The 26,930-nt window shown below is 46.4% G+C and overlaps 1 protein-coding gene across 9 annotated transcripts in view; it reads right to left on the bottom strand.

The window, feature by feature from the left end:
• Positions 1-24,235, bottom strand: part of Fryl (FRY like transcription coactivator) — a 297,939-nt gene extending 273,704 nt beyond the window's left edge. For all 9 annotated transcript variants that reach the window (XM_045130376.1, XM_045130379.1, XM_045130384.1 and 6 more), the window contains exon 1: positions 24,009-24,235. The gene's annotated coding sequence lies outside the window, so the exon portion shown is untranslated. The remainder of the gene's footprint in view (positions 1-24,008) is intronic.
• Positions 24,236-26,930: the final 2,695 nt, after the last annotated feature.

The following is a 26,930-nucleotide window of genomic DNA, read 5'->3' as shown; positions in this document are numbered from 1 at the left end:
AGTCCCAGGGTGGCAGCTGAGAAGCAGAAATAGACAATAATTCATCCTATTAAATCAGAAAATTGGTGAACTCCATGCAAGAAGAAACAGATGGATTCTGTTCAAAAGACAGAATAATTAGGAAGCTGGCTTAATGACAAAAATTCAGTTTCTTTTCTCAATTATGGAAGAAAAAGATATGCACAGGAAACTCTAGCAAAATGCTGCTGGCTGACTCTACCAGCCTTTCCTCTCTTATTCCTTGTTAAGTAATTCAGGTTTTGTTTTGTTTGGTTTGGTTTTAATTTGTCTTGTGTAGTTGTCAGATGTGAGTGATTAGGGAAGGTAACCCCACCTTTGGACTCCTAGGAGGAATCACTAGAGGTCTAAATTAATCCTGGAGCCCCCTCCCCCTTACCAGTGATATGAAAGACCAATAAAGCACACGGGAAAGGGCTGGAGAGATGGCCTAGCAGTTAAAGTTCTTATCTGTGAAACCTAAAGAACCAGGTTCGATTCCCCAGGACCCACATAAGCCAGATGTACAAAGTGGTGCATGCACCCAGAGTTCTTTTGCAGAGGCTGGAGGCCCTAGTGCATCCATTCTCTCTATCAGCCTATTTCTCTGTCTCTCTGAAGGTGGGGGGGGGGGGGGTTGGGAGGGAGGAAGGGAAGATTGACAAACACATGAGAATCACCTGGAGAGATTCTTGGAAGAATTCGCTAAATGATAAAAAGAAAGCTCTAATGGAGTGCAAGGGCATTCTTTGGCATATATTTTGAATACGGTTGTATACTGGGTCACAGCTCTGGATTATACTAAACAAGGCGTACCACTCACATCTGAAAGACTCAGTGCTACGTGGGCTGAATCAAGTCGGTTTTGGTTTTCAAGAACTGCACTGGACCAGAGAGTAACTGAGAAAGTGGAGGGACAGGCCAAACAACTTCTGCCAACATGGAACTGCTCAGTGGGCCCCGTGTGCCAGCCTGGCCTGTCCGATCTTGCTTTCTCCTTCTACTGTTGCGCCATCCTCTCTCAGCATCTGTCTCCCAGAAGAGGAAACCTGGGACAACCAGAAACACTGCTTCCTGAACGGAGTCACGGTTGTGCGGTAGCCCGGGAAAACCCCTTTCTTGGGTGACCGATGTGGCAGTATTCAAGCGCAAAGAGCCACAGTATATGCAACTCTCTCTCTCAAAGAGTCACCAACTTTTATTCAGCTGTGAAAAAAAGTAAACTTATGTCACTTTGAGGAAAATGGACAGAACTGGAGATTATCATGGGACTTAAATAAGCCAAACTCAGAAAGACATGTCTGGATCACGTTTTCCCCCATATGTGGAATTTAGACTTAAAAGCATACATAGGGCTGCAGAGATGGCTCAGTGGTTAAGGCACTTGCCTGTGAAGCCTAAGGACCCAGGCTCAATTCCCCAGTACCCATGTGAGCCAGTCGCACATGGTGGCACGTGTGTCTGGAGTTCTGTAGTTTGACTGCAGTGGCTTCAGGTCCTGGTCCGCTCATTCATTCTCATTCTTATTCTCTCCATCCCCGCCCCCATCCCCACTGCCGCCTTTCTTCCCTGTCTCTGCTTGCAAATAAACAAGTAAAAATATTTCTTCAAATAGTAATTCATAAATAAGCACCAGGGCTGAACAGATGGCTCAGCAGATCAAGACACTAGGCTAGCAGAACCTGAAGGGCCGGGTTCAATTCCCAGCACCCACATAAAGACAAATGCACAAAGTTGCGCATGCGTATGGAGTTCCTTTGCGGTGGCAAGAAGCCCTGGTGCACCCATTTCCTCTCTTCCTCCTTGCTAATAATAATAATAAAGCACCAAACATTTCCCTCAAGCTATAGAACAGAAGGGATTCTAGTTAGAACCTCGTCAGTCAAAGAGGTACAGTTGAGCAATCCAGGAATGAGAGGATTCCAGCTGTGAAGTCTGGAAGACTAGAGATCCTAAACAAGTCTCATTTACTCTTAACAGTTTTTATCTATAGAATCCTTTTTTTTTTCTTTATGAGGGGGAGAAAGGGAAGAGAAAGAATGGACATGCCAGAGACTGTTGCCACTGCACACAAACTCCAGGCGCATGCACCACCTTGTGCATCTAGTTTTGCGTGTATACTGGGGAATCAATCCTAGGCCATCAAGCTTCACAGGCAAGCACTCTAACTATTGAGTTATAAATTGTTATACCATAGAATCACCCATTTTTTTTTGTTTTGTTTTTTGAGGTAGGGTCTCACTCTGGTCCAGGCTGACCTGGAATTAACTCTGTAGTCTCAGGGTGGCCTTGAACTCAAGGCGATCCTCCTACCTCTGCCTCCCAAGTGCTGGGATTAAAGGCGTGCGCCACCACGCCCGGCTAACCAATTTATTAATTACCTTAAGTTGGGTTACTTACTTTTCTATTAAAGAGTTCTTTACATATTCTAGATCCAAGTCTCTTATTAGATATGGCTTGCAAATATATCTCATATTGAGTTGTCCTTTTCCTGTGACAGTATCCTTAGCAGCACAAACGTTTTTAACGAAAAGTTAGGTGTAGTGGCACATGCCTTTAATCCCAGCACTTGGGAGGCAAAGGCAGGAGGATTGTCATGAGTTCAGGGCCACCCTGAGACTATGTAGTGAATTCCAGGTCAGCATGGGCTAGAGCGAGACCCTATCTTGATAAAACAAACAAAAAAATGTTTTCAATGTGGATGAGATCCAGTATGCCTTTTTAATGTTTTGTTGCTATGGTTTAGATCTTAAATCAAGAGGACTCACATGATGCAAGGTTACTAAGACTTAATGATATCCTTTTTCTAAGAATTCTATGGTTTCAATTCTTAAATTTAGGTCTACAACCCATTTTTAATTTTTGTGTATGGTGTGAAGAAGAGATTCAAATTTGTTTATTTTATTTATTTATTGAAATGGGATCTCACTTTAGCCTGAGCTGACTTGGAACTCACTCTATAGTCCAGGCTGACTTCAAACTCATAGCAATCCTTAGACCTCAGGCAGCTGAATGTGGGAACTAAAAGCATGAGCCTGGTTTATCTTATTTTTATTTTATTTATTAATTAATTAATTTTTTTTTTTTTTTTTGGTTTTTTGAGGTAGGGTCTCACTCTAGCCCGGGCTGACCTGCAATTCACTATAGAGTCTCAGGGTGGCCTTGAACGCACAGCAATCCTCCTACCTCTGCCTCCCGAGTGTTGGGATTAAAGGCGTGCGCCACCACACCCCGCTCCTGGTTTATCTTTTGAGGTAGGGTCTTACCTGGAATTCACTATGTAGTCTCAGGGTGGCCTCGAACTCACAGTGATCCTCCTACCTCTGCACAACCACGCCTAGCTCAAATTTATCTTTTAAAAGAGTGTGTGTGTGTGTGTGTGTGTGTACGCGCGTGCACGAGCATGCCAAGGTCTCTTGGCAATAACTCCATGTTGAGCTGTTTGAGGAACCATAAAGCTCTGTCCATTTCCACAAGCAATGGATGAGGGACTCGGTTTCACCATCCTTATGGACATGGTATTTTTGCTTTCTGACTCATATGGCAATATGAGCTCTAGAAAACAACACGGCACAGTATATCCATTGTATACAGTATTTGTACACTGCAGAGTAAGTAGCTCAGTACTACCACTCTCGCTCCTCCCCTATTAGTCCAGACGACAATCCTGTGAACTTTCTGGTAGCCGCTTTGCTTTCTGTGTCCATATTGAGTTAATTACGGTAATTAAAATGCCAGCGTTGTTTGGATTCAACCGCATCTCCCTCACCCCAGCAAATGTACAGCCGGTTTCTGAACCAAGACAGCACATCAGGTTCCAACAAAATAGCACGTTAGCCTTCACCCACTGCAGTCAGAACTGTTATTTTCAAGAAGTTAACCCTATATTTCATCCGAAAATTAGATAGGCATAGTGTGAATATTTTCTGTGACACACATATAAAACATATATCTTATTTCACAACAGGAAATACCTCTCCAGATGTCAACAATTCATTAACTTTTAGAGGTATTAGTCAAATAATCACGTTTCCATCTTAATGGTATAGTCAGTCATCTGGCCAGCAATATCCCCACTGTCAACAGAGAAATACTGTCAAATCTCTGGGGTTTGAAGAGATTGTTCAGTGGTTAAAACGCTTGCCTACAAAGCCTAATGACCTGAGATTCAATTCCCCAGTACCCTGTAAAGCCAGATGCACAGGTGGCACATTCATGTGGAGTTCATTTGCAGCAGCTGGAGGCCCTGGCACGCCCATTTTCTGCACCCCCCAACTGCTTGAATTAATTCAAAAATTTAAAAAATTATTTATTCTCTTGCTGAGGTCCAAATATACTGATCTTCTATGATCTCACTACAGCCTGGTGACCCCTCTAAAAAGAAGTAAGGTTAATTGAGCATTAATTACCTTTACTCATAGTAAAGTACTTTCATTTAAAATATATAACCGGGCTGGAGAGATGGCTTAGCGGTTAAGCACTTGCCTGTGAAGCCTAATGACCCCGGTTCAAGGCTCAGTTCCCCAGGTCCCACGTTAGCCAGATGCAAAAGGGGGCGCACGCGTCTAGAGTTCGTTTGCAGAGGCTGGAAGCCCTGGCGTGCCCATTCTCTCTCTCTCCCTCTATCTGTCTTTCTATGTCTGTCGCTCTCAAATAAATAAATAAAAAATAAAAAAAATCTAGTACTATTTAATAAATAAATAAAATAAAATATATAACCAATGTTTTAGCACCTAATGACTCAGATTAGATTCTACTAGGTTTCAAAACATACACTGAAACTTATAAACAAATATAGCTACAAAAAAAGCAGTAAGCTGGTGGTGGTGCACACCTTTAATCCCAGCACTAGGAAGGCAGAGGTAGAGAAAAGGCTGTGAGTTCGAGGCCACCCTGAGACTAGATAGTGAATTCCAGGTCAGCCTGGGCTTAGAGCAAGACCCTACTGGAGAGAAGGGGAGGGGAGGGGAAAGGAAAGGAAAGCAGTATCACTCAAAGCAACCCAAGGGATCAAGACCTCTTATGTTCTGATCCTACTTGAGATTACTGAAAGAAATGTCATTAGTTAAATGTAATTTTGATATACTTTTGTTTAATCCTGAGTCTTTCCTCAGTAACAATGGGGGGGGCTCCCTCCCTTATGTTTGTAAAGATATAAGTGATAAGCTTCTATATTTCTGATAATGTATAGTACTCCACTGAAGTCACTTTTCCTATCTTTTCAGAGCATACGCCTAGCTCAAGCAGCCTTTTACAAAACATTCCAAGATTGTTCGGGTCTGAAGTGACCTTTCTACTTGGCCTCTCCATGAAACCTACTACTGTCTCTAACACTGTCTCCGACACTGTCATCTGGCCTTCCCACTCTGCTAGCTAGTGGCTGATGATTTATTCATTGTTTACAACAGGGTTTGCGTGGAACGCTCTTCCCATTCTTCTCTAATTTCACCACCACCCATGGTGCTCAGCAAAGACATGTCTCATAGACCTCCAAAGCATTAAGTTAGGTGGAAATTCATCTGCCAATCTCCTAAGACATGAGGGTTTCTGCTTCATCAGAGACAGTAGTGTGGTTCCCGAAAGGTAAATAGGCTCAAGTAAAGGCTCCCCACAATAAAACAGCTGTAAGTATTCCAACATGGTGGGAAAGAGGAAGGAAATGAAGACATGGACTGAAGGGAAATGGAGTGTGCGACCCAAGGGAAGAAAAGACAAGGCCCTCCTCAGTGGGGTTGCTGGTGTTCCCCAAGGGGTTGAGGGCTATGAATTACGACAGCAGTAGTCAGTCATTGTGGGGGAGGGGCAATGCCTCTGGATATTCCCTCTCACCCTGTAGGCTCTAATAATCTTTCTGCCCCCTCTTCCACAAAGATCCCTGAGCCTTGGTGGGTAAGTTTTAAGTCTGTTTTATAAGCTCTCAGGAGCCTCTGGATCTCTGCTTTGGTAGGTGTTGAGTATTCTCAGTGTCTGTCTCCTTCACCCTGGTACAGACTGCCAGGCTCACCATGGAAGCAGCACTCTTGCTCAGTGGAAAGGGGGCAGGGAGGAGGGAAATGATACCAAACACATGAGGTGTCCATAACAAAGAAAATACTTATTTAAAAAAAAGAAATTAGGGCTGGAGAGATGACGTAGCGGTTAAGCGCTTGCCTGTGAAGCCTAAGGACCCCGGTTCGAGGCTCGGTTCCCCAGGTCCCACGTTAGCCAGATGCACAAGGGGGCGCACGCGCCTGGAGTTCGTTTGCAGAGGCTGGAAGCCCTGGCGCACCCATTCTCTCTCTCTCCCTCTATCTGTCTTTCTCTCTGTGTCTGTCGCTCTCAAATAAATAAATAAAAATTAAAAAAAAAAAAGAAATTAACTTAAATAAAGACAAAGGGCATCTTTTTCTCTAAAAGGAGAAACTGAGTGTGTTTAGATCAAGAATAAACTCAGGGGCTGGAGAGATGGTTTAGTGGTTAAGTGCTTGCCTGTGAAGGGGCGTATGGTGGTGCACACCTTTAATCCCAGCACTGGGAGGCAGAGGTAGGAGGACTGCTGTGAGTTCGAGGCCACCCTGAGAGTACATAGTGAATTCCAGGTCAGCCTGGGCCAGAGGGACACCCTACCTCGAAAAATCAAAAAAAAAAAAAAAAAAAAGAAAAGAAAGAAAGAAATGCTGGGCTAGGGTCAAAACTGCTTGCTTGCAAAGCCTTCAGGCCCATTTCAATTACTTGGTACCCACATAAAGCCAGATGCACAAAGTGGCACATGTATCTGGAGTTCATTTGTAGTAGCAAAGGCCCTGGTACACCCATTCTCATTCTCCCCTCCCCCGTCTCTCTCAAATAAATAAATTTTTTATAAAGAACTGAGCCAGGTGTGGTGGTGCACACCTTTAATCCCAGCACTTGGGAGGTAGAGGTAGGAGGATCACCGTGAGTTTGAGGCCACCCTGAGTCTACAGCGTGAATGCCAGGTCAGCCTGGGCTACAGAAAGACCCCCACCGGGGGAGGGGGAGGAGAAAGAAATGCTTACGTAGCTTTGATACACACTAGATTAAGCACTGGATCTCCTTCCCATGGCCATGGTAGAAAGTTCCACAAACTAGTATCTTAAGACATCAGCAAGTGTATCTCACACTTCTGGATGTCAGAAGTCCCAACCAGGTCTGCTCAGGTAAAAATCACGGTGTCAGCACAGCTGTATTCCTTTCTAGAAGTTCTGGAGAGAATCCATTCCCGGCTTTGGACAGAGGGCAGAGCCTGTGGTCATGGCCCGGCTCACACCTCCTCCATCTTCAAAGCCAGCATGGCCGGCTCGGGTTGGCTGTGACTCCTTTGCCTCCAGCGTTCACGTCTCAGTGTACTGACTACACGGAGCCCATCTGACAAGCCGAAACCATGCAGCCATCTGAAGGTCAGCTGGTAAGCAGCTCTGATGTCACCTGACACCTTATTTCCCTTAGGCAGGTAACATCCATTCACCTGTCCCGGGGATTAGGATTAGGACACGTTAAGAGGCTTTAACTGACTTCCGCAAGCACTATGCCATGTGCCTTGTTTAGATTTTGTTCAGTGGCTCAGCAAGAAATTGTCTTTTACTTATTTTATTCATGAGGAATCTGAGGCTACCCAGAGCACATTTTAGATACTTTAAAAATAACTTGGGAGTGACAGGCTGACAGAAGATACTGTGATTATGTTTGTTTGTGAGAGTGAACAAACAGAACCAGGAGCTGGATAGAGCACAGCCTCTCTAAGTCCATTTCTTTTTAAATTTTTATTTTTATTTATTTATTTGAGAAAGACAAGCCATGGTGGCGCACACCTTTAATCCCAGCACTCGGGAGGCAGAGGTAGGAGGATTGGCGTGAGTTCGAGGCCACCCTGAAACTACAGAGTAAATTCCAGGTCAGCCTGGGCTCGAGTGAGACCCCACCTCGAAAAACCAAAAAAAAAGAAAAAGAAAAAGAAAAAAGAAAAAGAGAAAGACAGAATCAGACACAGGGAGAGAGGAGAGAGCGAAAGAGAGAGAATGGGCACGCCAGGGCATCCAGCCACTGCAAATGAACTCCAGACACATGCGCCAACTTGTGCATCTGGCTTACGTGGATCTTGGGGAATTGAACCTGGGTCCTTTGGCTTTGCAGGCAAGTGCTTTAACTGCTAAGCCATCTCTCCAGCCCTATAACTCCATTTTTAAAGCTCTTCCATTTCTATCTACCTCTCTCTCTTTTCTTTGGGGGGGGGGGTGCATGCATGTATGGCTTGTGTGTTGAAGACAGAAAATATGTCCAAAAAGTAAGGTTTAACTCAGTGACATGGTGCACGCCTGTAATCACAATTGGGAAGTGGAAACAGGAGAATCAGCCAGCCAGGGCTACATAGGACCTTGTATCAAAAAAATATATAAAAATAAAAAATAAGGTAAAAAAATTAAAAACATTCAGGTATGGTGGCACACATTTAATCCCAACACTTGGGAGGCCGAGGTAGGAGGATCACTGTGAATTCGAAGCCACCCTGAGACTACAAATAAATTCAGCCTGAATTGACGTGAGATCTTACCTCAAAAGTACAAAAATAAAGCCAGGTGTGGTGGCGCATGCTTTTAATCCCAGCACTTGGGAGGCAGAGGCAGGAGGATCGCCATGAATTCAAAGCCACATGGAGACTACATAGTTAATTCCAGGTCACCCTGGACCACAGTGAGACCCTACCTCAAAAAAACAAAAACAAAAAAAAATACAAAAATAAATAAAAATAAAAAACAAAAGGAAGGTGGTGTGGTGGGGTTCACATCTTTAATCTCAGCAGTTGGGAAGCCGAAGTAGGAGGATCACTGTGATTGAGGCCAGCCTAGGACTACAGAGTGAGTTACATACACACACAAAGTAAGGTACCTGATTTTTACCAAAAAAACTGATAGCATTTAGGCTTGGGTACATGAAGAGGCCCTGTGTCAACAAATAAGGCTAACAAAAGTGTGATGTACCAAATGTGACCGGCCAACACATGCATGGATTCTGCCCGATATGATTCTATGGAGAGAGGGAGCCTGTAGGGGGCAACAGGGTGACTCCGTGCCTGGGGTCAGTGCCCTAGCAGAGGAGGCAAAGTCCTGATCCAGCCCTCGCCCACTTTGAAACCAGGAAGAGGACCCTCACCAGAACTTACTCGCTGGGACCACTGAGCTCACACACTTCTGGCCTCCTAGAGGAAATACAGTTCTGATATTTATAAGCTGCCCCCCCCCACCCCCCGGGGGTACTTCATTATAGTAGCCCAAACTGCCTATGTCAAAGACATTCCCCAAAGTGTAACATAACGTGCTAGATTAGACTATGGACATTTTACTTGTCCTGACAGGCTGTGGTGGCTCGAATGTAAATGTCCCGGTTCAGACAGGTGTTTGTGAGTAAGCTTCCTGCTTTGTCTGGCACGGGGAGCAGTTGAGAGGTGCAGCCTTGCTAGAGGAGGTGTGTTTCCAAGAGCACACCTTGAGGTCGAGAAGTCTAGCCTACTGGGTGTTCACAGGCAGCTTGCTGGTCTCTGCTGTGGATGCGAGAAGTGAGCCTGAAGTAAACCCTCTTCTCCCATAGGCTGCTTCTGGTCGGGTGTTTGTCCCAACAGTGAGAAGCTATCAGCTAAACTAACTAGTACAGCCAATTAATTTGCAGAATCCTATTGGTCATATGGGAACATACTCTTCCTTTAAAAAAAAAAGGGGGGGGGGGCTGGAGGGATGGCTTAGTGATTAAGGCATTTGCCTACACAACCAAAGGACCCAGGTTCGATTCCCAGCACCCATGTTAGCCACTCATGAGGGGGCACACACATCTGGAGTTTGTTCACAGTGGCTGGAGGCCCTGGCATGCCCATTCTCTCTCTCTCTGCCCCTCTTTCTCTGTTAAATAAATAAAAATATTTTTTAAAGTTATTATGAGGAGACGGGCATGGTGGCGCACGCCTTTAATCCCAGCACTTGGGAGGCAGAGGTAGGAGGATCGCCATGAGTTCAAGGCCACCCTGAGATGACAGAGTTAATTCCAGGTCAGCCTGGACCAGAGTGAGACCTTACCTCAAAAAACAAACAAACATAGTTATTATGAGAGTTATGCCTCAGCACTTAAAGTGCTTGTCTGCAAAGCTTAATGACCTAGGTTAGATTCCCCAGATAAAGCCAGATGCACAGTGGCTCATACATCTAGAGTTGGTTTGCAGCGGCTGAAAACCATGGTATGTCCATTCTCCCTTTCTCTCTCCTTGCAAATAAATACATAAAAATATGTTTTTGAAGTTATTGTGAGCTGCAGGGCATGGTGGCGCATGCCTTTAATCCCAGTGCTGGGGAGGCAGAGGTAGGAGGATCTCCGTGAGTTCAAGGCCACCCTAAGACTCCATAGTGAATTCCAGGTCAGCATGGGCTAGAGTAAGACCCTACCTCAAAAGACCAAAAAACAACTTCTTGTGGTCTGGGGTTGTAGCTCCATTGGTTGACTACTTGCCTGGAGTGCACGAAGCCCTGGGTCTGATCCCCAGCGCACAGTACCTAGCCTGGGGGTGTACGCCTATGGCCCGGCACGCGTGAAAGCAGGAGGACCCTCCGCTGCCCAGCTCACTCGGGCTACGTAAGACCATGCCTCAAAACAGAAAACCAGGGCTGGAGGGATGGCTCAGCGGTTAAGGCAGAAGCAGAGAATGGCTGTGGCTCTCTGGTCAGCCAGTCTAACAGAAAACCAAGTTGAGTGAGGGACTGCCTCAAGGAAATAAGGCAGAAGAGCAATGGAGGAGGAGATTTGATGTTCTTCTCTGGTCTTCACGCGCATGCGCATACCACACACACCGCACAAAGAGGGGGTGGGGTATTTAAGTGGGTAAGAGCACTTGCTATACAAGCATGAGGGCCGGAGGCCGCCTGATGATTGTGGCCACTACCTGTAATCCCAGTCCCGTGGGGTGGAAGGAGATGACAGGAAATTAACCAGGGTCTTCTTGCCAGCCAGTCGGTAACTGAAAACAATAGCTCCAGCTTCAATGAGAGACTGTCTCAAGGAAACAATGTGAGCAATAGACAACAACACTTGTTCTCTGCTTGCCTCCACACGTGTGCATGGGACACACATATGCACACGCTATACCTGTGCAAACACTACACACGTGTGCATGTACACATGCCTACCAAAAAAAAAAAAAAAAAGAACAAGCCAGGTATGGTGGCACATGCTTTTAATCCCAGCACTCAGGAGGCAGAGGTAGGAGGATTGCCATGAGTTTGAGGCCAGCCTGAGGCTACACAGTGTGTTCCAGGTCAGCCTGGACTACAGCAAGACCCTACCTCAAAAAAAAAAAAAAGGAAGGAAGGAAGGAAGGAAGGAAGGAAGGAAGGAAGGAAGGAAGGAAGGAAGGAAGAAAGGAAGAAAGGAAGAAAGGAAGAAAGGAAGAAAGGAAGAAAGGAAGAAAGGAAGAAAGGAAGAAAGAAAGAAAGAAAGAAAGAAAGAAAGAAAGAAAGAAAGAAAGAAAGAAAAAAGAAAAAGGGACTGGAAAGATGGCTTAGCAGTTAAGGGTTTGCCTGTGAAGTGTAAGGACCCTGGTTCAAAGCTCGATGGACCTACATAAACCAGATGCATAAGGTGATGCATGCATCTGGAATTCACTGGCAGTGGCTGGAGGCCCTGGCATGCCCATTCTCTCTCTATCTGTCTCTTTCTCTCTGTTGCTCTCAAATAAATAAAAACAAACAAACAAAAAAGCTGAAGAGAACTTAAAAAAAATGCCCCCATTAATGCACACAAAATTTTCATACAACCATTTTATCACATTTTAAGTTGGCTGCTTCCATGGACTGTACTAAACCAGTCTCTGCGGACCAAGGCTGTGCCAGGCTCAAAGACGGACTCCCTGCCTAACATGAATGAGCCACAGGTTCAATCCCCAGCACTACCCCCAAAACAGAACAAAACAAACACCATAGTAATTACAAGGCTTCTATATGTCTCCCTTTCAATTTTGTGCCAAAACTCTCTATATACAGAAATGAGATCCAAAGCACATAATCCAAGAAGCCAAACATTAATTATCTTCAACAAATAGATACCAAAGAGCTGGTGGCTGTCTCCATGTGCCCTCTGGCACTGAAATCAAGTCCTTAGAGAAAGTCGTTCTTATACCTTCTCTAGGGAGAATGGGCCAAAAACAGTAGAAAACAGGCTCAAATCCTGAGACAAAGGAAAAGATTATGTTGATTGAATTTAGTGTTTCCTAAAACAATGGCATTTTACACTGGTGGATATTTGTGGAAAAGAGGAAGAGACGGAGGGTAAGTTTGAGATCCTGGGAGATTTAAGAGAAATACTTGGGAAAGAAAGATCTCACCAAGCCTATTTTGTTCCTATTAATCATTCAAAATGTATGACATTCAAAGTAAATGTACGCATTCCTCAAAGTCGGGGTGATTAAACGATTGGAGTGACTAAAGAAAGCACTACATCAGACCTAATGGTTACCAAAAATTTCAATTTTGATCTTTACTAAGACCAAATGTAACGGCAGCAGTTACAATCAAACAACAGAAAGCTGAACGTTTTCCTCTAAGATCAAAAACAAGTCAAGTGTGTCCAGTCTAACCATTTCTATCAGACATCATACTAGAAGTTCTAGTCTGAGCAATTAGGTGAAAAATGGACATCAAAGCCAGCCATATCAGAAAGGCAGAAACAAAACTGTTCGTATGCAGGTGGAAAAAATCTTATCTGATTCCCCAAAAACAGATGAACCAACAGGTTCAGGCAAGTTCCAAGATACAGTCGAAAATCAGTTGAGGGCAGGGAGGATGGCTCAGTGATCACAGGTGCTTACTTGCAAAGCGGGCCAGCCTGGGTTCAATTCCCCAGCACCCATGTAAAGCCAGATGCAAAGTGCTACATGCATCTAGAGCTCCGCTTGCAATGGCAGAGTCCCTGGAGCACCAACACACACACGTACATACAAATAATTTTTTAATCTGTTGAATTTCTTCTGAACACTGATAATGAACTATCTGAAAAAGCAACTGAAACAATCTCAGGGCTGGAGAAATGGCTTAGCAGTTAAGGCGCTTGCCTGCGAAGCCAGATTCAACTCTCTAAATCCCACATAAGCCAGACGCACAAGGTGACACAAACACACAAGGTCACACACACAGATGTGCACACACGTCTGGAATTCAGTTGCAGTGGCTAGAGGCCCAGGCGTGCCCATTCTCTCTTTCTCTCTTTTTCTTTTTCTTTTTTAATTTTTTTTGTTTTATGTTTATTTATTTATTTGAAAGTGACAGACAGAGAAAGAGGCAGAGAAAGAGAGAATGGGCACGCCAGGGCCTCCAGCCACTGCAAACAAACACGTGCGCCCCCTTGTGCATCTGGCTAATGTGGGTCCTGGGGAATCGAGCCTCGAACCCTGGTCCTTAGGCTTCACAGGCAAGTGCTTAACTGCTAAGCCATCCCTCCAGCCCTCTTTCTCTCTTTTTCAATAAATTAATAAGTAAAAGATTTTGAGTGGGCTGGAGGGATGGCTTAGTGGTTAAAGTGTTTGCCTACAAAACCAATGGGCCCAGGTTCAATTACCCAAGACCCATGTTAGTTAGATGCACAAGAGGGTGCATGTGTCTAGAGTTTGTTTGCAGTGGCAGAAGGCCCTGACACACCCATTCTCTCCCCGCCCTTCTCTGTCAAATAAATAAATAAATAAAAATATTTTGAGGGCTGGAGAGATGGCTTTACACCATACTCATGGGGCAGGGAGTAGACAAAACATGTAAATAAGCCAGGCATATGCCTTTAATCCCAGCACTCGGGAGGCAGAGGGAGGAGGATCACCGTGAGTTCAAGTCCACCCTGAGACTACGTAGTGAATTCCAGGTCAGCCTGGGCTAGAGTAAGACCCTACCTCGGAAAAAAAAAAAAATGTAAATAACGTAAGAAGACCAGAAACTATAAAACTCCTAAGGGGGCAGGGGGAAGTTTCCTAGAAGAAAACACAGGATGAGAGCTAGTTGACATTAGCTTTGATAGCAATTTCTTAGATCTCACACCAAAGACTCAGGCTACAGAAACAAAAGTAAATAAATGGCATTGCCTCAGACTACGAGCCAGGAAACGAGTTCAGAAATGAAAGAGCAAACTCCAGAGATATCAAAAATAAACAAACAGGGAGTAGAGAGATGGCTCAGCTGTTAAATGTACTTGCTTGCAAAGCCTGATTGTGTGGGTTCGATTCCCCAATAGCCATGTACAGCCAGATGCACAAAGCGGTGCATTCGTCTGGAATTCATTTGCAGTGGCAAAAGGCCCTGGCATGCCCATGTTCTTATCCTCCCTCTCTCCCTCCCTCCTCCTCTGCCCCGTGTATGTCTTCCTCTTTCTTTTCAGTAAATAAATGAAAATAATTTAAAAAACAGATAAATAGGCTGGAGAGGATGAATCTAGAGTTCATTTGCAGTGGCTAGAGGCCCTGGCGTGTGCTCTTCCTCTCTCTCTCTCTCTCTCTTTCTCTGTCTCTCTCTATACGTGTGTGTATGTGTATAATTTATTTTATTTATTTATTTTGGGTTTTCGATATAAGGTCTTACTCTAGCCCAGGCTGACCTGGAATTCACTATGCAGTCTCAGGGTGGCCTTGAACTCACAGCGATCCTCCTACCTCTGCCTCCAGAGTGCTGGGATTAAAGGCGTGCGCCACCACATGCGCGCACTTGCTCCCTCCCTTCCTCCCTCTCTCTCTCTCTCTCTCTGCTTGAAAATAAAATTTACACCACTAAGAAGTATGGATATCCTGAAACAAACATGTATCTCAAAAATGCTGTCATCCCACAAGATGCAGTCAGCAAGAACCTGCTGTTGACACCCTCTGGAAAAGTCAAGAACACTCCCGCCCTGCCCTCCCACCTCACAATGTCAGAAATGGTCATTCAAAATAAGACAAAGAAATGACCAGGAAGCTGTGAAACAACAGTTAGTGGAGATAACTCCAGAAGACTCAAAGAAGTTTCATCCTTCTACCTTAAAAGTAAGTATATGGAACTCCTTCCTCACTAGGTTAAGTGGTAAACAGTCTGAGTAGCCTGGAGAGACAGCTCAGCAGTCAAGACACTTGCCTGCAAAGCCTAACAACCTAAGTTCAGTTCTCCAGTACCCACATAAAACAAGATGTACAAAGTGGTACATGCCTCTGAAAGCCCTGGTATGATCAGATTCTCTGCCAAAAATATATTTGACTTCCAAGTACTGCCCTTAAGTCCAGTCTGAAAAATGTGAGACATAAATTGTTTGTTTACAGATTACCAAAGAATAGATGAGAATGAAGAAATGTCACCAAAGTGGACCCAATGATTTTCCTAAGACAAAGTCTCTAAATTATTCTCTGGGTTCTGGTAAAAATAAGGATTTAGATTACTCTCTTAAAGAAATCTTTGGGGGAAAAAAAGACTAGAGAGATGGCTTAGCTATTAAGGCGCTTACCTGCAAAGCTAAAGGACCCAGGTTCGATTCCCCAGGACCCATGTAAAGCCAGATGCACAGGTGGCGCATGAGTCTGGAGTTTGTTTGCAGTGGAGGCATTGGCATGCCCATTTTCTCTTTTTTTTTTTTTTTTCTCTCTCTCTCTCTCCCTTTCGCTCTCAAATAAATAAAGAAATATAATTAAAAAAAAATCTTTAGGGGCTGGAGAGATGGCTTAGTGGGTAAGCACTCGCCTGTGAAGCCTAAGGACCCCGGTTCAAGGCTCGGTTCCCCAGGTCCCACATTAGCCAGATGCACAAGGGGGCGCACGCGTCTGGAGTTCGTTTGCAGTGGCTGGAAGCCCTGGCGCGCCCATTCTCTCTCTCTCTCCCTCTATCTGTCTTTCTGTGTCTGTTGCTCTCAAATAAATAAATAAAAAAAATATTAAAAAAAAATCTTTAGGGCTGGGGAGATGCTCAATGGTTAAAGGTCCTTCTTACAACACCTGTTGGCCTGGGTTGATTCCACAGCTGGATGCAAAGTAGTGAATGCATTTATGGTCCTCACAGGCCTACCTACAATAAGGGTAGGTGGAGCCAGGAGAAGCTGAAGCCCAAGGGCTAGCTGGTCTACCATTCATTCATTTGCAGTGACAAGAGACTGTGTCTCAACAGTGGAACAGACACCTGCAAGTTGTCCTCTGATCTCCCTATGTGCACCATGGCAAAAGTGTGCACACACAAATGCATAAATTTAAAAAAAAAAAAAAGGGGGGGAGGTTTAGAGATAGGGTCTCACTCTATCCCAGGCTGACCTTGGATGCACTATGTAGGCTCAGGGTGGCCTTGAACTCATGGAGATGGGATTAAAGATGTGCGCCACCACTTTACCTTTTTTCATATATATATATATATATATATATATATTATTATTTTTCCCCCTAAGGTAGGGTCTTGCTCTACACCCCAGGCTGACCCTGGAATTCACTAAGTAGCCTCAAACTCACAGTGATCCTCCTACCTCTGCCTCCCTCCCAGGTGCTGGGATTAAAGGCAATGCACCACTATTCCCAGTTTAAAAATTTTTTTTTTAATCAATCCTTTTGTTTTCATTTTTTTCAGTGTTTTCGAGGTAGGGTCTCACTTTAGCCCAGGCTGACCTGGAATTCACTCTGTAGCTTCAGGCTGGCCTCAAACTCATGGTGATCTTCCCACCTCTGCCTCCCAAGTGATCAACGTCATGAGAGCGCCCACTTGGACCTACTTCTGGGATTTATAGACAATGAAAGGGACCAAATTACACCAAAATGCATCATTTCTTAAAATATTACTTCTTTTTTTTTTTTTTTTTGAGGTAGTGTCTCACTGTAGCCCAGGCTGACCTAGAATTCACTCGGTAGTCTCAGGATGGCCTTGAACTCATGGCGATCCTCCTACCTCTGCCTCCACCATGACTGGCAAAATATTATATAAAATACCCAGCACAGACAAACATATAAAGACAGAATGCAGGTCTGTGATTGGCAAGGGCTGCTGTGTAGAAGGGCAATGGCAACAGGACTATGACAAGTGCTCCAGTTAATTGTGGTAATGGTGTACAACTCTGGAATATATTAAAAGGCACTCAATTGTGCTTTTTAAACAGGAGCATTTATGTTATGTGGAATGTATTTCAATAAAGCTGCCATTTAAATTTTGTCACTTCTCACAAAATCTGATTAACCAAAATTGCTGCATTATGACCAAACTCTATAGAATATACCTCCGTCAGCTGTTTCTGCTGTCCTGACCGACGCTGTCATTGATAGTCCTCCATGGTCTTTTCACTATTTTTTTTTCACAGTCCCTTTCCTAACAGTTCAATTCTTTCCCCTACAGATAAAAGGTATACTGGTGGGGGAGGGGAGGACCATAGTGTAAAAGTTAATACACTTCATTTGAATTTGAATACAAGTGATTTTTCACAATTGTTATTTTCATAGCAAATAAGTAAATGGTGCCAAAAAGCATCTATTTTAGTATCTAGCTTAAGAGTGGTGTGTGGTTAAGGCACTTGCCTATGAAGCCTAAGGACTCATGTTCCACTCTCCAGGCCCCACGTAAGCCAGAAACACAAAACGATGCAAGCACATACGCACAAGGTGGCTTATGCCTCTGGAGTTTGAAAGCAGTGGCTGGAGGCCCTGGCATCCAAATTCTCTTTCTCTCTCACTCTCTTGCATAAAAAAAAAAAAAAAAAAAGGAAGCCCAGGTGTGGTGGTGCACGCCTTTAATCCCAGCACTCAGGAGGCAGAGCTAGAGGATCGCCGTGAGTTCGAGGCCACCCTGAGATTCCATAGTGAATTCCAGGTCGGCCTGGGCTAGATTGAAACCCTACCTTGCAAACCCCCCGCCAAAAAAGGAATGTGTGGCTACTCTATCGGCAAAATGTGAATGCCTTGCTAAGACACAAGTGGAGACACACAATACTGTTCTTTGAAACAACCAAGTCTGCAAAGGGTGAGGAAAGATGCATCCAGGTCTGCCAAGGTGTCTCAGAATTCTGTGGGCCCCATGAGCAGCAGTTACTAGGGCTCATGGACTTAACCCTCTTTAAGCTCCCCGCACCCTAATCCACATCCCAGGAAGGCCAGGTGGGTTCGTTTTCTGGGATACCTTGAAAGAGGCCATCCCGAACAAGAACCAACAGGTGGACAACAGACTTAATCTTATCTTCAGCGCCTACTCTGGCCTACATAGCAGGCCTAATTCTCCATGACTAATGAATGGATTTATTTCTCCCCGCTGATAAGGCTACCTAACAGTCTGCAGGTGGGCTTCTGTTTAGGAACCTTAGGGGAAACTTTTTTCTCCTCTGGACCAGCTTACAGAAGCACCTAGAATAACAGGAGCACCTATTCCCTCAGCCTACACAGTAGCACCCTAAGTCTAGAGGAAAATCTCCCTGCTGTGATTTGATCAGAATAAATCATTTCTCCCTGGAATACTCCAAGCCGTGCATTGGAAGTCACAAAGCAATTTTTCCTGTTCTCTCTAGAGATGAGATGAATCGAGAAGTAACAAGAAATTATACTTAGCATATACTCCAAAAATATTTCAGCATGAAGGTAGATAAAGTGTTCTGGCACACTGCAGAAGATTCTTAGGTCTACGTTTGGAACACAAACATACTGGAGGCCTTGTTTCACATCAGTAAAAAAACCAAAATTACAGAGATGAATAACTACACAAAATGTAATATTTTTCTTCATTCCCAAAAATCACAACTTCCTCAAATTCTTAAGTGGAAAAAAAAAAATCCTTTAATCATTAATCCTTAAGGCAGATGCTGTTAGTGTAAACCACTAAGGGTCACAGTGTAGTCAGCAGTGCTGTGGACACTATCAAAGTGTAAAGTAAACATGTCTTTCTTATCAAGAAGCATGTGAAACCTTAGTGATAAGAAAAAGTGTTTTCTTTAAACACACATAAATACTTCCCTCCAAATAAAACTAAGTATCTGAGCTCCTCTATCTTTCCAAGTTGGTAGAATCTTGGCGGGTTACTAAAACTGCCCAGGTCATAAAAAAGAGAGGGCTCCAACTTCCACCAAATTCTACAATCTAATGAAGCAAATATACATGACCTTAGGAGCCAAGAAACAGACCTTTGCTTGCTCTCTAGGAAGATTTACAGGCGTATTTCTGATTAGGGGGACAGAGGGCAAATTTGCAGACAAGGTGACACTCTCCTGAGCCCAGGATAATGAAACTGTCCCATCATATAACAACAGTTGAAAATCAAAGCCAATACTCTGTAGCCCCCAGATACTTTTATGTCTGGAAAAAAAAAACATATATCCAGCTCATCCTCAAGATTTTTTTTTCTTTTCTGAAGTAGGGTTTCACTCTAGTCCAGACTGACCTGGAATTCCCTATGTAGTCTCAGGGTGGCCTCGAATGCATGGTGATCCTCCTACCTCTGCCTCCCAAGTACTGGGATTAAAGGCGTGCGTCATCATGCCTGGACTTTAAAAATATTTTAATACGTGTTATGAAATCTGCTAAGACCATGAAAACTTTCCCGTATCACCAGGGTTTCCTCTACCAGTTCAGTGTCCTTTTACCAATGTGGCATGAGTCTTGTTGTCACTGTTACTGGGCACTTGCTACTGCTTTGGGACTTGGCTGTCTTTTTCCTATGGATAGTAACTGTGATCTCCATAAAACAGGACACATTTGAGAACAGACTGTCATCCAGTTCTGCTTCATCTGCCTATAATACTCCTGAAATAAGGAGGTCTTTAACAAACACGAAGGGAATATTAAGCCTAGGTTTGAAATTATATATATATGTGTGTGTATACACACACACACACAGAATTTATTTGAGTGTATGGGCATACCAGGGCCTCCTGCAACTGCCAATGAACTCCATATACATGTACCACATGGTGCATCTGGCTTTATGTGGGGAGTGGGGAATCGAACCCTGGCCATCAGGCTTTGCAAACAAGGTCCTTTAACCACTGAGCCCCAAGCCTAGTTTTTTGTTTGTTTTCCAAGGCAGGGTCTCACTCCAACCCAGGCTTACCTGGAATTCACTACCTAGTCTCAGGCTGGCCTCAAACTCAGGGCGATCCATTTACCTCAGTCTCCTTACATGTGCCGCACACACACACCATGCCTAGTTTTAACAACAGTGGTAAGTGATCGCCACCACAACAGATATCTGTACAAGCATTATGTTTTTTTATTTATTTATTCGTGAGAGAGAAAGGCAGAGGAGAAAGAGAGAATGAGAATGGGCATGTCAGGGCCTCCGGCCACTGCAAACTCCAGACATATGCGCCACCTTGTGCAGCTGGGTTACCTGGGTCCTAAAAAAATCGAACCTGGGTCCTTTGGTTTTGCAGGCAAGCACCTTAACCCCCAAGCCATCTCTCCAGTCTAAGTATTATAATATTAAATCACAGTGTTATGCACCAACAAAGAATGTCTAGATAATATATCTTTTTCCCACAATGAATCGCTTCCTGTTCTTTCTTGTAACACGCTCAGAAATAAACAAAATTTTATTTTTAAAAAAAATGGGGCATGGGGCTGGGGTTGCGGCTCAGTGGGTAGACTGCTTGCCTAGCAGGCATGATGCCCTGGGTTCGAGTCCCATCACCACATAAACCAGCAGGGTAGTTTCCCTCTGTAATCCCAACACTCCAGAGGTGGAATTGGAGGATCAGAAGTTCTAGGTCATCATCTATCCACTACATATTGAATTTTTAAGGCCAACCTGGGCTATGGGAGACCATCTCTAATACAGGGGAGAGAGGAGGACAGGGAGGAGTGTTGTTCAGTGGTGGAGCACTTGCCTAGCACTCATGGGACCCTGGGTTCGATCCAACAGGAATTTTCATTATTGTTATTTAAATTGTCTCAGCAGGGCTGGAGAGATGGCTTAGCGGTTAAGCGCTTGCCTGTGAAGCCTAAGGACCCCGGTTCGAGGCTCGGTTCCCCAGGTCCCACGTTAGCCAGATAGATGCACAAGGGGGCGCACGCGTCTGGAGTTCGTTTGCAGAGGCTGGAAGCCCTGGCGCGCCCATTCTCTCTCTCTCCCTCTATCTGTCTTTCTCTCTGTGTCTGTCGCTCTCAAATAAATAAATAAAAATTTAAATTGTCTCAGCAGAGCTCTGTGGATTTAGCTCAGTGGGACAGCACACAGGTCTAAGCTTGCACAAGGCCTCAGGCTCGATTTTCAGTGGGGGCTGGGGAGAGACTATCTCAGCAGCCGTTATAGGAAGGCATCTTTTCCAGTCATAGTGACCTAAGACAACACCTCCATTGGGCCCTGGAAAGAAATGAAGTGACACAGCGGATCTGCACAGGGAAATGGTAGACAGTCCTGGTTCCAAGTATCTCAAAGCACAATCTACAAGTCAAGAAATGTCCCGGCATTATGACATGTAGGCCAGTGTGTTTAAAATATGGAAGACAACCCAGACAAACATGCTGTCCAGGAAATGCTTTGCAAAGATCATCCTTTCTGAACTTTTCTTTTGTGTTCTTTCAAAAGTTCAGAAACTTCCCTATTGTTTAAAATAAACCGGTAAGTAAAGATGGAAAATCTTAAACTTGTTTTAACCGTCTACTTCCTATAATGGCATGGAAAGATTCCGCCTAGAAACTTGCCCGATATTCTTATCACAGAAAAGGATTATTAAAAAAAAAAAGCACTTGCTGCAAAGCCTAACGGTACAAAGTAGCACGTGTATTTGGAGTTTGTTTGCAATGGCAAGAGGCCCTGGACTGTGTGCTCACACACAACACACACACACAATGCATACACACACACTCACTCTCTGTGCTTGCAAATAAATAATAATTTATTTTTTAGAAAAAGGAGAAACATAATGCCAGATATCAAAAGGCTGACTATAAAAGATATTTTTGTAACTTCATGTCCTAACGTTTGGGCAAAAATAGGCTTTTATTTTCCCAAATGTAATTTATTATTACTGCTGACACTTGGAACTTTCAACAGCCATTCAGAAGTTACTAGACAGTGACTTAAGAAAGTAGGCCAGGTGTGTGAACAAAAGTCACCCTTCCAAAATGACTTTATAAAATACTGTAACTCGGGGTGATAGACAAGGCAGGATGGAATGCTAGTTTTGATAGTAAGTAGCAAAAAAGACGACTACAGACTAACATTTCAATGCTACTTTGTGGATAAGGTTGCAACATGCACAAGCAGGCGCTCTACAAGAGCATTACTCAAGAAGAAACTGTCAAAAACGAAGGCTGAGGAAAACATTCTTTTCTAAATAAGGACTCTAACAAGGGATGTGCTGTTTCTGTTTCTTTGGCAAGTATTGACAAGCACAGCAGAGCGATAATGCTCACAGTGGGGGAGGGAAAGAGAAAAACCTCTTGTTACCAACAGTCAAAAGTGGCTGTTACTCCAATGCTGACAAGTTCGGTAGGAGAAATCAACTTTGCGGAAGTTACCTACTGGACAGAACAGCACTGTATAAAACCGAGGAAACCGACTTTATTTCCATCCAAAGTTCTTTGCTTTCCCACCCCCCCCCCAGGACCTAGGGAAGTAAATTTGCTGTGTGCTCCCTCTACCCCTCCCCCCAAAAAGGGCAGGTAATAAGTTTGTAAGGTGAATTCAGTTTTCTTGCGCCTCAACCAGTTCCCCCTTTGACTTTTTTTTCCCTTCGATCGAGGCCTGGAGGAGGTTCGGGCTCCCCAGGGCCGTTGCAAGTCCACTAGAAATGCGATCTTAGGTGGCGAGGAACAGCAACGGGACCTTAAGCCATCAAGCACAAGGTCGCCCTAGAAATGGGCCTCTCGGGGGCGCAGGAAACCATGCTCGACCCAAAGAACCTGCCGCCCGAAAAAAAAAAAAAAACTCCCATCCAATGGTCGAGAAAAGTTGCAAGGAGGCGGCGGCTCGGCGGGCACCGCGGGCCCGTCTGCGGCGGGTGGCAGCGGCGTCGGCCGGCGGGGGCTGGGCAGGGCTGGCTGGGTGGGGAGGGGGCCGGCGGCGACTCGGGCTCGGGCACGGCGCCCGGGAGCGCAGCCCTCCCCACGACGGCGGCGGGCAGTGGGCGGAGGGACGCGCGAGCCGAGGAGACGGGTGGACAATGCCGGGCAGGGCCGGCGAGGTCGTCGGGTGGACCCTGCTGCCCCTTCCCTGCGCGGAGGGGCGCGAGCCTCGGCGCTTAAGTGGACTCCCAAGCCCCGGCTTCCCTCCTCGCTAGCTTTCCCTCCACCTCCCCGCCCGCAGCCTGCTGCCCCGGCCGGGCGGTTCCCGCGAATCGCAGCGAGGAGGAGGAGGAGGAGAAGGCGTGCGAGCCGAGCCCCGGCGCGCCGGGCAGAGGCGCAGCGGCGCGCGAAGGGAACGGGGGACGCGCAGGGGAGCCGGGCGCGCGCGGCCGTGGGGCGTGCGGAGCGCCGGGGCGCGCGCGCCGGCGGGGGGCGGGCAGGGGGGGCGGGCGCGCGCATCGGCGGGCCGCGCGCAGGGAACGGTGCGTGCGTGCGCGCGCGCGCACGGGGGCGAAAGAGAGCCGGGCGCGCGCTCCATGAACCGGGCGCGCGGAGCAAAGCAGGGGCGCGCGCGCTCAAGGAACCGGGCGCGCGGAGCAAAGAAGGGGCGCGCGCAGGGAACCGGTGCGCGCGGGTCGGGTGGGGTGGAGCAGACGGGCGGGATGGGGGGGGGGGTGGAGAGAGCCGGACGGCGGAGGCGAAGGAGGCGCGCGGTGCTCTTCTCCCCCGCCAAAGAGCCGCCGGAGCTCCGACGGGCTTTTACGGTTGATTCCCCCCAACACTGCGCCGAAGGGGAGGGGGGGCGGAGTATCCGTTAGGAGTCTCCGCCTGGGGCCGGCGTAGCTCAGCACCGGCCCGCCTCCCCCTTCGGCTCCCACCAGGAAGGGCCAGGCCGGCAAGGGCCGGGTGATCGGATCCCCGGCTCCCCCTCCGCCCATCCCCGGCTCGGCGAGCATCCCCGGCCGCCGTCCCCTACGGCTGGGAGAGAAAGTGAAATGAAGCGCCTGTCCCCCAGGCAACACCTTACCCGTTCCCACCCCGATCTGGTGCAGCTGCCTCCGCTCCTCCAGCGCCGCCGGTCCCCGCCCTCGGGCCCCAGGGCTCCGTGCTCTTGACAATGGCGCGTCCCCTTTAAGGAATAATCCGATCGGAACCGATCCGCGGTTAAACCTCCCTCCGACTCTGATTTCTAACCGGATTTCTAGTCTTCGCTCTCCCAGAGCCCGACGGGCGCCCGGCAGTGCTGCGAGCTCTTCCCACCCCTTCCCCGCCCCGCCCACCCTCCCGGCATTCTGATTGGCGGGAGATGCTACAGCAGGAACAGTGGTCCTCGTCCTCCACTGGTCAGCCGGGCCGTCGCTCAGAGATGTCCCCGCCTTCTCCCCGCCCCCGGGCCCGGATTGGCCCCGGCTCTAATCACTCTCTGTCCCCTCGCCTCTAACGTTGCTTTGGACAAGTGGCAGTCAAGGCTCAGCCTCCCGCCTCCGGAAAGCGAACTTTATTTTGATTGGTCAGAGGACATCTTCCTGTGCACCTGATTGGTCGAGGAAGGGGCTTAGTCTGTACCCCCCTCCTTAGCCGTGATCGCTCTTGCCTGGACGGCGACAGGAGAAAGACCGCCTCAAAGTCTTCCCCAGTGTGGCATCTCCTAAGCGCCGGTCCAATTCAGAGGTTGGGAAGGGTCGTCGACTAGACAGCCTGGATGGGGGGAAAGCCGGAAAGGAACAAGTGAAAGATCCAGACTCGGTAGATGAGTACCAAACCCGAGCTGGCTCTGGCAACCTGCGGGACCTAATCCCGCGGTCCAGTGAATGGACTCACTACGCAAAGTTCTTAGAATACCTGAAGTCCCAGATCTAGGTCCCCAAAGGGACTCGAGTTCCCATACTCTGTCCACTTTGGTTCTCTGGCACAGCGACTCGGAAGAGTTTTAATAAATGTCTCTACAAACCTAGAGCTTTGCTGGTTAGTTTGGCAACTTGGCTCGTTTGGGGGGCGGGGGGAGTCCTTTCCATTCGAAGTGCCTTTCAAGTCACGTCCTGTGTGTCGTCCTGGCGTTGGCGCCGGAGCCTAAGAAACTTTTTGGAAAGTTTCAACAGATCATCCTCCCTCGTGCCAATCTCACAGTGTAGGACTTCGTCCCTCTGGCTACAGGTGTTAGGAAGGACACCCCAGATTGGACCCAAGCGGGCAGCAGAGGGCAATTTGTTGAGGGACTGTGGCACATCTCAGGAGAACACACGTCACACCAAAAGGAGGGAGAGGAGAGGCTTGGCCCTGCAACCCAGATCCGGGTGCGTTAAAAGGAGAGAGAAATCATGCGGCTTGCACCGGAGCTGGAAGAACTGAAAGGGTTCTTTCCAGGAAAACTGAATGCACTTAGGCTTTGGGACTCAGCTATGAATGCTAGGGGGAGCGGGTAAGTGCTCTTTTCCTCTTTGCAGATGGACTTTGAAATTTGACATCAGGCCATTAGTACATTTGCGGCGGTGTCCCCAGTGGAGCCAAGAAAGTGGCAGTGCTCAGCAGTATCCTAGAAGCGAACCTAGTGGGTAGTTGATAAGGCGCAGAGCTCAGAGGAAAAGGCTATCCACTGATACGAAGGCAGGAGGGAAAAGAGAACACTGGCCATGGATGAAACGTCACAGCTGCAAACAAGAGACAAGAGATTAAGCTGGGCGCCTTTAATCCCAACACTCAGATAGGAGGTAAAGGTAGAAGGATCACCATGAGTTCGAGGCCACCCTGAGACTACATAGTGAATTCCAGGTCAGCCTGAGCCAGAGTGAGACCCTACCTCAAAAAAAAAAAAAAAAAAAAAAAAAAAGAGAGAGAGAGAGAGACAAGAAATTAGTTGGTATGTATGAACTTCACTGTATAATAAGTACCCGTTAAATATCTTTAACTAAACTCCTGTATTCAAACTAACCCTCCTTGATGAACAACTATCCCTCCTCCCTATATCTGCAAGGGAATTGGCTCTAGAACCCCAAATCCTCCAAGGTTCAAGTCTCCTATAAAACGAATCGCATTTGCATGAAACATGCAAATATCCTCTCACATACTCTTAATCATTCCTACAACACCTATAAAATCAGATACAATGCAAATGCTGTGCGCATAGTTATCATAGTGAAGCCAACCTCTGAACGTGTTTCCTACAGACTTGACCATGACTTACGTTGCATGATGCATGACCCGGTCAGGAGCAACTTAATTCCCCCTGCCCACCCCCCCCTTGCCAATATTTTCCATCCAAAGTTGGCTAAAGCTGAGGGCAAGGAACCCGTAGTTATGGGGGGTGAACTGTATTTGTGTGTGTGTGTGTGTGTGTGTGTGTGGACATCGCATGCTTTTCGTTTACTGAGCTCCAGCCTTGTTTTCTGCTTGCTTTGGCGTTTTCAGTGCCAGGACCAGGGCTCAGGGCCTTGTTCATATTAAGCATCACACCTCCAACCTCTCAAACATTCTCTTGGGCTTTAGGAATGTTTCTGGGTTTAGTATTCTCCACTAGAATGTAGTAAGAATATTCAGGGAGATGTCTCAGAGGGTAAAGTGATTGCCCCAGGAACATGAGGACCTGGGTTTGATCCCCAGCACCCACATTTAAAAAAAAAAAAAGGCCAGGGCTGGAGAGATGGCTTAGCTGTTTAGGCACTTGCCTGCAAAGCGGAAGGATCTAGGTTTGATTCTCCAAGTCCCACGTTATCCAGATGCACATTGTGACGCATGCGACTGGAGTTTGTTTGCAGAAGCTAGAGGCCCTGGCCCAGCCCTCATTCTCTCTCTCTTTCCCTCTGTCCCTCTGTATCTAATAAATAAATAAATAAATAAATAAAATCATTTTTTAAAAAGCCAGGCATGGTGGTGAGCACCCGTAATCTCAGAGCTGGGGAGGCAAAGACAGGAAGATCCCTCCGGCTTTCTGGCTAGCCAGTTTAGCCCCATC

The sequence above is a fragment of the Jaculus jaculus genome, chromosome 11 (assembly GCF_020740685.1).
Source record: "Jaculus jaculus isolate mJacJac1 chromosome 11, mJacJac1.mat.Y.cur, whole genome shotgun sequence".
Lineage (NCBI taxonomy): Eukaryota > Metazoa > Chordata > Mammalia > Rodentia > Dipodidae > Jaculus > Jaculus jaculus.
Note: the sequence above shows the minus strand (reverse complement) of the source record. Positions and strands in the feature narration are given on the sequence as shown.